The sequence below is a fragment of the Olea europaea genome, unplaced genomic scaffold (assembly GCF_002742605.1).
Source record: "Olea europaea var. sylvestris unplaced genomic scaffold, O_europaea_v1 scaffold3698, whole genome shotgun sequence".
In the NCBI taxonomy this organism is placed as follows: domain Eukaryota; kingdom Viridiplantae; phylum Streptophyta; class Magnoliopsida; order Lamiales; family Oleaceae; genus Olea; species Olea europaea.
The window spans coordinates 27,690-40,396 of NW_019256284.1; positions in this window are offsets into that span (position 1 = coordinate 27,690).

Genomic DNA, 12,707 nt, shown 5'->3' on the forward strand with positions numbered 1-12,707 from the left:
AAGAGGGGGGGGGGGGGGGGGGGGGGGGGGGGGGGGGGGGGGGGGGCTGTTCTTGTCAATTCTTTGGATTTATTTGACAAATTCTATGTACGCTGTCTTTTTTATGGATCCTCCATAAATTAATCAATGTAGAAGATGGAAACAAAGTCTTTTTTACATAAAATTCCATCGAGAAATTATATAAACTACGGCCAAGACAAAAAGGTTGAGAGTTAATGTGAAAAATGCGTGTTTGACGGTTGATTCTTTGACTTGTGAATGAGAACACTTCTGAGGCATGTATCCGGATCTGACTCCTAGCTAGCAAGTTGGAATAGAAGATATTTAACATATATATATATATATATATATAGATCTAAAAGTTAAAATTACTAGCAAGTTGATTAGTATATTATACATTATTTAAAAGGAAAATGATTATGGAATAGAATAACCAGAGACCTAGTCTGCTTATTTGACCATTTTCTAATGTAATAACAACTAATCCACTTCGTAATGAAATCAATAAAAATTAAAGTCCTAAACTTGGTTTTTTAAAATATTATTGATAATATCTACCAGCTCTTTTTACTGTCTTTGCTTCCATATTATGTTAAACTATCTCATTTTCAAAGGATTCGTTTTGTCAAAATACGTTCAAACTTAATCTCAAGATGCTTATATTCTTATGATATGATGTCGAAGCTAGTTCTGTAGCTAATCTTGAAGTTTTCTTAATGATGACACTCTTCAACACATATTGAAACCTTTATGATGCACTAATACAGTTCTCTAATGACTTCTATAGTAAGTAGAAATCTTAAAGACAAATATTTACTATGTTGAATATAATGAGTAATTTCTCGTAATAAAAATTTATCAACTATTATTTTAAATTTGACATAAACCACTATGATTTAAAGTTTACAAGTAATTTCAAAGAAAAAGCCAAAATGAAGAGAGCACATATTCAATGAAAAATGTGAAAAAAACATACGCGTCCCGTGGTTGAAGCGTCTTACAAGTTGACATCAGTGACTTATGCTGTCTAACGTAAATTACTTCTTCTTGAACATCCTTTTTCTTCTTTGACATTTCGAATGCATCTTGGTTATTATTTCCACAAACGAGCTCGTTGCGTGTGCCTCACCAAACCATATAAGTGCTAAGTTTATGCTTTAAATTCAATCAATTGTGAATTTAAATACTTTTGATATGATTGATATACTTTCATTTATGATAGATATATTATTTAATTAAGTTATTATTCTTATAAATTAAATTAAAAGAGTACCTAAATTCTAGTATTGATTTTCCTCCTCTTTTAATTTATCTTTTTTATGGGTATGTTTGCAAAGTCTAATAAGCTTATTTGGTTGTTTTCTTCTCCCCCATTTGCTAACTTGTTAATTATAAGAAGTTATGATTGTGAGATACAAGTTACATATTGATTGAATCTCAAATTATCCAAGGTCATAAATAATAATGAGACATGGATATTGAAGACCTACTATAGAGATTCTATATTGATAACTATCAGTAATTAATCTCTAATGTTCAGTACTGAAATTGGTCTTTCGATTTAAAGTCATCATAGCACCTTATATAAGGACAAACTTACTTGATAATGTTAGATATTTCTCTACCAAGGATCATTAATGCAGCATCATTCATGTACGTGAAGAGTCATTTAAAAAGATTGTGAATAAACAATAAAGAATTTGTTACTCTTAAATAATAAAATATTATGATCTACATTTCATCCACTTAAGTTGGTACCGAAATCCTTAGCCTGGATGAGTTCATAATTCGAAAAGAGTTCGAGCAGGACGAGAGATATGATCGACCAATCAAAATTCACACATTTTCATATGTTGTAATTGATTGAATTATATTGACGTAAGGATTATAATTTCATGGTTAACAAATAAGTTTAGTTTCATCGCACTACGTGATATTTTTCATAACGTGTATAGCTCAACACATTGTTAGATATCAATCGGGAAACTAGTAATTTGAATTAATTAATTTAGGAGAATTAATGATAAATTAAATAATTATTAATTAATTAATTAACGGACCGACTTATATTAAATGGATAGGTCAAGCTCATTTAAACATCTATTGATAAACTACCAGGATTTGAGTTTTTCATAACTCATATTACAACCCGATTACAATATTCATGATCTTGATACCACAAGAATGAGAAACCATAATCTCTTATTCTTGTTCTTCCTTTGGGTTACAATTGGGGAAGGGATAATTGAACAGCTATGGTGTAGAAAGATTGTGGTAGATCAAGATTCACAAAGAGGATAAGAGATCGTGATCAAGATTCTAAAAGAAATTTGACTAAAGATAAAAATTATAATCACAATTTTTATCTAAACACAAAAACAATACTTGAAGAAAATTGAAAAACATTTTAAATTTTGATGTGCATGTATAAATAAATTCCTAATAGTTGTATCAATTGTAGAAGCACCAAAAAAAATATAAAAATGAAATTAGGCTCATATTTTTGGGTGATGATCTAGCATCACGAGCCTAACTCATAGACGAATTTTATGCTTGACCCACACAAGAAATGAAAGCCCAATACTAGTCCAATATATCTTAAATAATTTTTAAATGAAGTTGGACAAAATTTAATGCTTTCCCAAAGATTTAAAAAAAAAAATGACAACAAACTATTTATTAATATACACGGGAACATATTTCATTAATTGGTAAATAAACAAAATCATTTAAATAGGTAAATAAACAAATCATTAATTTGCAAACACACACACACGTTTTCAGTTTTCAATGCATTTGAAAATGGAACCTACCTTTCACCAATTAATCCATTTAATTTGTCTTCAATGGTGAGTAATGGAATGCCACCGTTTTTCTACCTTTCACTTTCAATTTGTCAATTATACATTTAAATATACACACACACTCACACGTAAAAATTTAAATGCTGCCCAATTTATTATTTTTTATTTATTTTTTATTTATTTTTTTGGTGAATAAGGGACTTGACCATTCGTTTCTTATCTTAAACTTTAGCTTTAAAAAAAAAAAAAAAAAAACGTTTTCAAACTCCTCTAATGCTATCAACATTTCTCTACTAGAATTTGAGACTTGATTTTCATTTCTTTCAAGTTATTCGTATCATTTTCTAACATATATGCACAATACAAGAAAAAGCTTTCAAAAGTAAAGAAGGGAAAACAATATTTATCGTCCAATTTCATCCACTTCAAAGGCATCAAACGAAGGAAGATAGAGGTGTAAGTGTTATTTCGTTTTCAAATTATGAATTTTCATAAATGTTTGAATTAAATGGTACATTCGGGTACGGTGCTTCAGCACTACAATAGTTAAATGATCATTCTCTGGCTCTAGGTGTTATAATAATGCTACAGAAATTGAATTTTGTCAAAAATTCATCTATGTGTGACGGTATAAATCTGTAGTGTGAAATTTTTAATTTGAGAACGAAGTGCACCAATAATATATGTTGAGTCTCAAACTCATGGGTTAAATTTCCTTTCTACAAATTGATTTGACTTGCTTGGGGACGTGAATGATGGTAGATGGATATGTGACATGACATGGAAAAAGCCGGTATCTTGAAAATTTTAATTAAATTATGAGCGTTTAGGTTTAATTATAAACGTTTAGGTTTAATTAAATTTTTTTACGTTTAGGTTTAGGTTGAAATCATATCGATTCGATGTGTGTAGAATTTTATATGACCCTTAAGGTAAACTGTGCTGGGTTATCTATCAACCCGAGTCGTTGCAAGGTTCGAAAAATATTTTAGTACCCTATATGCTGCCGATGGGAACTGATTTTTGGACATATCATATTATAAGGACTTTTCAACTCCACTCTAAAATTTCACAAATTTTCGAGGTTGATAGCGAAGCAAATGAATTTATTTTGGCAATTACCGTTGAGATAAAGACTGAAACAGCAATATTACTTTTAAAGTTTTGCAAAATTTCATGTCAGTAATGGATACATGCATATACGGTATGATGGAAATACGGTGTGCCGTATAAATGGTATGATACAAATACGGTATGCTGTAAATACGGTATGTGTTAATCGAACATGTAAAGTGCATATATGGTATGAATGAATTCTTTTTTTTTTTTTTTTTTTAAATTTTTTTTTTTTTTTTTTTTTGAAATTGTTTTCTTTTAGTATTAAATTATATAAAAAAATAAAATTTGAATTAAATTTAAAAAAAATTTAATCTTTATACCTTACACTAAAAATATGGTAAATTAATTTACGACTAATGTACAATTAATCTTGTGACGTTTCGATTCATGTTGATTGTGGCGTTACATCAATTGCCTACTTTTTGTTATTTAGAAGTAATTTTTAAAATCTTGGGAACAATCAATAGTCGATTATTATTGATTTCTTGTTTCTATATTTTAAGAAAATTAAGTTTCATGCTTTAAATCTTATTTTGAAAAGAAAACAAATTTATGATAAAAAAATTGGACTGAGAGCGATTGGCGACAGCAAGCATTGTGCAGCTACAACATGCCCTGCATGTTGCAAAAGGACAATGCCAACGTCTTTTTAAGGTTTGGGTTGATTTTGGGATAAATTGGTTTAGATGATTTAATGGTTAGAAATTTGAATTAATTTTACATATAACATTTGCAGGTAAAAATCCTCGTTAAAATACTTAAGTCATGTTTATTATTCACCTTTCATCATTATAGTAAAAAATTAGAATCCCTCGTTTATGTTAGCTTGTAGAGTACATTCAAGGCTAGTCCATTGGAGATATGTTTGACACTACAAAATATTATATATTTTTGAACGATCGATTTTACTTATATTTTATTACATACACTCATTGAGATAAATTCTAAAGCATAATTAAGCTAACATATGTATTGTGTGAAGACAATGAATTGTCAAATTAATAATCTAGGAGCTTTATGGAGATACAATTAATAATAGTATCTATCTAAACATTTTATTAAGGCTTGTTGAATACACTTACAGTCTTAATAAAACAAATGTGATCTTAGCTAATTGTGCAAATTTTATAAATTCATTTGACAGGATCATAAATATAAGCTAAATTGTGTGAGCATGGTTAATTTAAGAAAGACCATGTTAAATTAATTGATCTATTTTTTTAAATATACATTAATTTTTTTTTTGTTATTTACAGTTTTGAATTATAAATAATCATCTGAATTTGAGAGGCATATTGGATGCCAACAAATTAACTAGGCCAAATTTCTCAACCGTGTTAGAATTATTCTTAGGCATAAAAAAATTGAATATGCCCTTGATATGCTCTTTCCAAAGGTTCTCACTGAGGATTCAACTAAGGAAGAGGTGGTGGTTGCTTATTGTAAATATAATGACGACGATAATACTGCAACATGTGTGATGCTTGTAGCTATATCACCTAAATTATAAAAGTAACATAAAGGTGTAGATGCTAATGCTATGATTTATTATCTCAAAGAGTTGAATGATGAACAATCACATTTGGAAAGATATGAAACTTCCAAATAACTACAAAGTACAAGTGGGAGAAAGGTCTTCAGCTAATGCTCATGTAATGAAGATGATTGGCTACATTAGAAAGTTGGCTCAATTGAGTTCACTGATGTAATGAAGATGATTGGCTACATTAGGAACTTGGCTCAATTGAGTTCATTGATGGACCATGAACAAAGTATTGATTTTGTAATATAATCTCAGCCAGAGATTCTCATTTTACTATGAATAAACTCGAATGCACTCTCTGTGACTATTGAACAAGATTGTTGAACCCAATATCAAAGCTGGTAGTAGGCAAGTTTTTGGCCATTGGTTTCTCTAAGGGCACTAAGAGGTATCTAAAGGAGGCTCTGGGAAAACATCCAAGAAAGCTAAGACAAACAAGGAGACGGTTAAACCAAGAAAGGACAATACCAAGTCTAATAACCCCCTGCTATCATTTTGTAATGAAAAGCTATTGAAAGAGGATTTACAAGGCTTACCTTAAGGTTTGAAAGGAAAGAAGTCTTCTGAACCTTCTACTTTATGTATCTTTATTATTGAGATTAATATGCCCACTTCATTAACTTCTTAGGTATTAGATACAAGATGTAGATCTCGTATTTGTTTAAATATATAGGGACTAAAAAAAAGTAGACTGCTGTAGAAGGGAGAAGTTGACTTGCCCGTTGAAAATGGAGCAAGAGTTGTTGCATTAATTAGCTGTAGTAATATACTTCTTAACCTTTTATTATTTTGTTCTTGTTGTTATTAAAAGCATTATTTCAATTTCATGTTTAGACATGAAAGTTTTACAATTAATGTTAAGGAATAATATTAATCCTTTGACTCGACGTCATCATAGTATCTTATACGAGAACAGTCATACTTTGATATGTTGGATGTTTATCTGCCAAGAGTCACAAATATGACATCGTTAGAATTTTTCAAAAATCTTATAAAGTTTGTGAATGATTAATAGAGAATTCAACACTTAGAGATTATGATTTATGTTTCATCTGCTTAAGTTGGCATCGAAATCCTTGGTCAAGGTGAGTTTGTAAATCGAAATAGTTTTGATGAATATTAACTTAAGAGTGAGATGAAAAATATGATCGAATAAGTGGGACTGACACATCTATATATCTTGTAAATGATCATGTTATATTGACAAACAAATTATAATTTTACACTGAATGAACAAGTTTAGTTGTACATCACATGACAATTTCAATCACAAACCCTAATATATCACTAATGTCAATTTGGATGACAAATGTGAATCAATTAATCTATGAGAATTAATATAATTTAAAAGTAGAGTTTTTAATTTTATCTTAATCTAATTAGATCAAAATAATATTTCGCTTCGTCCAACATCGTGATCGGGAACTTAATGGATCACCCACAAAATGTGAAAATTAGAAGAATAGTATTAAGAATTAATTAATGACAAGTGTGGGATATTTGATGGATTTAAGTTAATTAATCTAATTAATTAACTTATGGGTAAAATTGAATTAATCAAATTGATTAAATAATGGGCCGACTTATGTTTCATGGATAGGTCAAACCCATTTAAAAATCTACTAATATACTACTGGGGGTTGAGTTTTTCATAATGCACATTAAAGCACAATTTATTTATTTTTTTGTAGCACAAGAAAGAAAAACTCCAATATCTTAATCTTCTTGCTCTCCCGTGTGGATTGCAATTAGATGTTGAACAGTTGAACAGTTGAATGTGAAAAGATTGTGATATAACAAGATTCACAAAGAAGAGGTGTGATTGTGAATATTTTTTTATAAAGATTCACAAAAAAGTTTGAAGAATTTATTAAAAATAAAATTCTGGTCATGATTTATATCGAAATGCAGAGACAATCCTTGAAGAGAACTAAAAATATTTTAAATTTCCATATGTATGTATAAATAAATTCTCAACAATAAGTGCATTCACAACGCTTAAATACGCATCATATGCTATTTTAGTTTGCATTATGTTAACAACTTCTGAGAATGAGGGTGCTTTTATTGAGCATCTTATGTATCCACCATCTGAGCTACCTTGTATCACGCATGGGTCCCATGTAGCGCCCCAATTTTAATTAAAGGTTTGAATCGCTACCAAAATTTTCATGTAAATTTAAACAATGTGGGACATTAAATATATAATTATGAAATGACAATTTACTCAAATTTGCATATAAAGAAATACATATTAATCAACAGAAGAAAAAAAAAAGAAAAAAAAGAGCACATATAATTAATTTGTAATTTAATGATTAGAGACAAAAAAAAAAGAAATCTCTTTCTTCAAGACGTGGGACATGGCTCCAAAATGAGAAAGAATTCACACACTACATCACAAGGCTATGAGACATATATTTAATGTATGAATATGTCCACCAGTTAATCATGTTTAAATCTCCAATATGCTGTGTAGTATATCCAAGGGAGACAATGAAAGCATGATGTGCCAAATAAGGAATCATTGCTTTGACCATAAATTTTCATGAATTCTGGGAAGTTCGCGAAAAAGTACATAAAACTAATCTTTCACACAAACAAGGTAGTAAAGCATAATCAATTACTTTTAAACAGTGAAATCAGTAGAAGAAATAATATTTAATTCAGATTTTATTTAAAATGCAAACTACATATATTCATCTACAAATAAACATTACGAAATTTTTTTTAATATTTTTTTAAAATAAATGTATATTGCAATAAACTTAAAAGAAATAAAATTACGTGCTAAATTAGATCTTTATCCAGCGAAACAAGGCACAACCACACCGTCTAATCAACTCGCTCTAACACGACCCGATCTAACATGTGAGGTTTAGGAAAAAAGGTGAGTACATGGGAATATTCAATAGGATATAAAAATTTATGATGCGATCCCATATAAAAATTTTAAAACATGTGTCAGAATATCATATCATTTCATATCGTTAAATTCGGTAAGAGCTCATATTATATCATAGTATCGGAATGACCGTATCATTCATATAATAGCATATCATATCATAACTTTAACTTTCATGAGTATAAAATTCATCGACATGAAACAAAATATTTAAACGGGATAGCAAAATACTGTACCTCAATATCCTACCTTGTGAACTTGCTTTGATTTTTGGAAGACAAAAATAGAATTACATCCCCTTATTTATTTTTTTCCTGCTTTTGCTGTGATTATCGTATGAGTATATATATAGTCCTTTCTATCATATCATGTATCTATATATGGGCAATAATAACCTAACTCCCAATAGATGGCATGTAGTGGGAAACATGTAAGAAATGGTGGTTAAATGGGATAAAAGTTAAGGAAATCGTATTTGAATCAAAATATTAGACCAAGTCTTACCAATCAACCATATCACCCAACAATCAATACATTTCCATACTCATGGCAGTAACTCAAACAATTTGAATTTCAATTTAAACAGCTCATCTCTCTCTCTCTCTCTCTCTCTCTCTCTCTTTTATTTTTTTAAAATCATTTAAATACTCATTTAAAATATAATTTAAGGCTATATCTTTCAACTTTGATAACTTAGGCTCGGCTAATCCAGATTAACTTTTTCTCGAACCTAATATACATCTTTAATTACGATCTATCCACAAGCTCAATATTTATATACTTATTATTATTCGGTCAATATCTAAATATATAACCCAATTAAAATTTAATTCACATATACTTTAGTCCCTAAACTTTTAAAACATTAAAATATAGCATACCAGAAAATTAAATTCTATTCTAATAAAATTTCGGTATACTACAATCTTCCCTCCTTAAAAATATTTTCATCCTCGAAAATTTACCTTGGTTAATTGAAGAGCTTTGGATTATTGGTTCTAAACTCATCTTCTTTCTCCCAAGGTGACTCATCATGTCCATGATTTTGCCATTGGACTTTGACTAGGGGAACTTTCCTGTTTCTGAGTTGATGTAATTTTCTGTCCAAAATCATTGTTCGGAACTCTTCATATGATAAGTCTTTTTGTACGTCGAATGTCTGATAAATTACTACATGATGGGGATCATGAACATATTTTCTGAGCATCGGTACATGGAACACGTTATGCACCACTGCAAATTCAGGTGGTAAGGCAATTCCGTAAGCCGCAACACCAATCCTCTTAAGGATCTCGAAAGGTCCAATAAATCACGGTCTCAATTTTCCATTCTTACAAAATCTTAATATACCTTTTCCGGCGCTATTTTATAAAAAAACTTTGTTACCCCACTAAATTCCAAATCTTTTCTTCTACTATCGGCATAACTTTTCTATCGATCTTGTGTTGTCTTTATTTTGGCACTAATCATCTTAACTGCCTCAACTGTTCTTTCAATGATTTTAGGAGCCAAAATTCTATTCTCTTCGATCTCGTCCCAATGAATAGGAGATCTACACTTCCTATCATAATGAGTTTCATGTGGGGCCATACCTATAGTGGCTTGAAAACTATTGTTGTAAGCAAAATCCACTAAAGGTAGGTGTGTCTCCCAACTACCGCCGAGATCCAAAATACAAGCCCTCAACATATCTTCAAGAGTTTGGATGGTCCTTTCTGATTGTCCATCAATCTGAGGATGATAAGTAGTACTAAATTTTAATTTTGTTTCCAGGGCTGTCTGCAAACTTTTCCAAAATTTAGACGTAAACTTCGGGTCTCCATCTGAAACAATGGTGGCTGGAACTCCATGCAATTGACTATCTCTCTGATACAAAACTGTGCAAGTTGTTCCATGTTGAAGTTTACTTTAACTGGCAGAAAATGTGTTGACTTCTTCAGACGATCAACTAATGCCCAAATAGCATTGTGACCTCTTGCTGACCTCTAGAGTCCTACCAGAAAGTCCATTGTTATGTGTTCCCATTTCCATTCTTGAATATCCAACGGTTTTAGTAGTCTTGATGGCCTTTGATGTTCTGCCTTGACCTGCTGACAGATAATACATTTCTCCATGAACAGATCAATTCATCTCTTCATGTTTCTCCACCAAAATATATCCGGAGATCTCTATACATTTTCATGCCACCTGGATATCCAGAATACATGGTAGAGTGAGCCTTTTCTAATATCTCATTCTTATATTTTCGTCCTTAGGTACAAATAATCTTTCTTTAAAAGTCAGTGCATTATTTGTAGATATTTCAAACCCTATACGTTTGTTTGTACCAATCTTGGCCTTTATCTTCTGTAAAAATGGATCATTATCCTATGCTTCTTTGATTCAATCCCGAAGTGTAGGTTGAATTATGAACGCTTTTATCTTCGTTGTAGCCTAAGTTGACGGTATGATGACTTCCAATCTTAGTTTCTCAAAGTCCTTTATTAAATGTTCCTGCACTATGGGTAAAATCGTGAATTGTGATCCTGTTTTCCTATTTAGGGCATCTACAACTACTTAGCCTTACCTAGATAGTAATGAATTTTGCAGTCATAATCTTTCACTAACTCTAACCATTTCCTCTGTCTTATATTTAGGTCCTTCTGTGTTAAGAAGTATTTGAGACTCTTATTATCTGTATAGATTTCACACTTCCCACCATAGAGATAATGACGCCATATCTTTAAGGCGTGAACTATCGTTGTGAGTTCCAAGTCATGCGCTGGATAGTTTTGTTCATACTGCTTCAACTGTCTCAAGGCATAAGCAATCACTTTTCCATACTGCATCAGTACACAATCCAAACCCTACTTGGAGGCATTGATGTAAATTATAAATCCATCAGAGCAATAGGGTATCGTCAATACAGGAATCGAAACTAGTCTATACTTGAGTTCTTGAAAATATTTTTCACATTTTTCCGTCCACTGAAACTTCACACCTTTTCTTGTCGATTGAGTCATTAGCCCCGCTATTTTTGAGAAATCTTGTATAAATTTTCTATAATAACCAGCCAATCCCAAGAAATTTCAAACTTCACCTATATTGGTCGGTCTAGGCCAATTTGTTATTACTTCCACTTTAGTAGGATCTATTTTGATTCCTTGTGTGGTAACTACTTGATCAAGAAAACCTACATGATCAAGTCAAAATTCACACTTCTTGAATTTGACATAAAATTTCTCATTCCTCAAAGTTTCAAATACTACTTGAAGTTGTTCCTCATGCTGCTTTTAATCTTTGGAGTACACGAGCATGTTGTCAATAAATACTATGACGAACTGATCTAAGTACTAATGGAATACTCGATTTATGAGATCCATAAATACAGTTAGATCATTGGTCAAACTAAAAGGCATGACGGTGAATTCATAGTGTCTATAACGAGTCCTGAAAGAAGTTTTCGATATATCGCTTGTCCTGATTTTCGGTTGATGATACCCCGACCTTAAATCAATCCTTGAAAACACTATTGCACCCCTTAACTGATCAAATAATTCTTCTATTCTTGGTAGCGAGTATTTATTTTTGATGGTCAGATGGTTCAATTCTCAATAGTCAGTGCACATCTTCATACTTACATCCTTCTTCTTTACAAAAAGTTCAGGAGCATCCCAAGGAGACATACTCTGTCGAATAAAACCTTTCTCCAACAACTCTTCTAATTACAACTTCAATTCTTGAAACTCTTTCGGTGTCGTTCGGTAGGGGGCTTTAGATATTGGTACTGCTCCAGAAACCAAATTAATTGTAAATTCCACTTGTCTATCTGATGGAATGCCTGGCAAATCATTTGGGAATACATTTGCAAAGTCTCGTACCATGTTAATATCATTAACAATCATTTTTGTATGTTGAGAACCATTGATGTTAACCAAGAATCCTTGGCATGACTCTTTTCTCAACATATTTTCTGCTTGTATATATGATACAAGATGAGGTAGAGACTTAAACTTTGCTCCAAAGAAACGAAACTCTTAATCTCCAGGTTTATGAAATAATACTTCTTTCTCGTGACATCGAATAGTAGCATGATTAAGTCCTAACCAATCCATGCCTAAAATAACGTCGAAATCTTTCATCTCCAAAAGGTATAAATCTATCTCTAATATTTTCCCATCTATCTCTAATGTCATAGACTTAGTTATTTGAAGGGATGCTAACCTCTAATTCGTTATTCGTTCTCACACATGCAAAGTTAAACCTAGCAATGAAGGATGCAGAAATAAAAGAATTTGTAGCCCCAATATCAAAAAGTACGTAAGCAGGTATATTCGATAATAACAGAATACCTTTT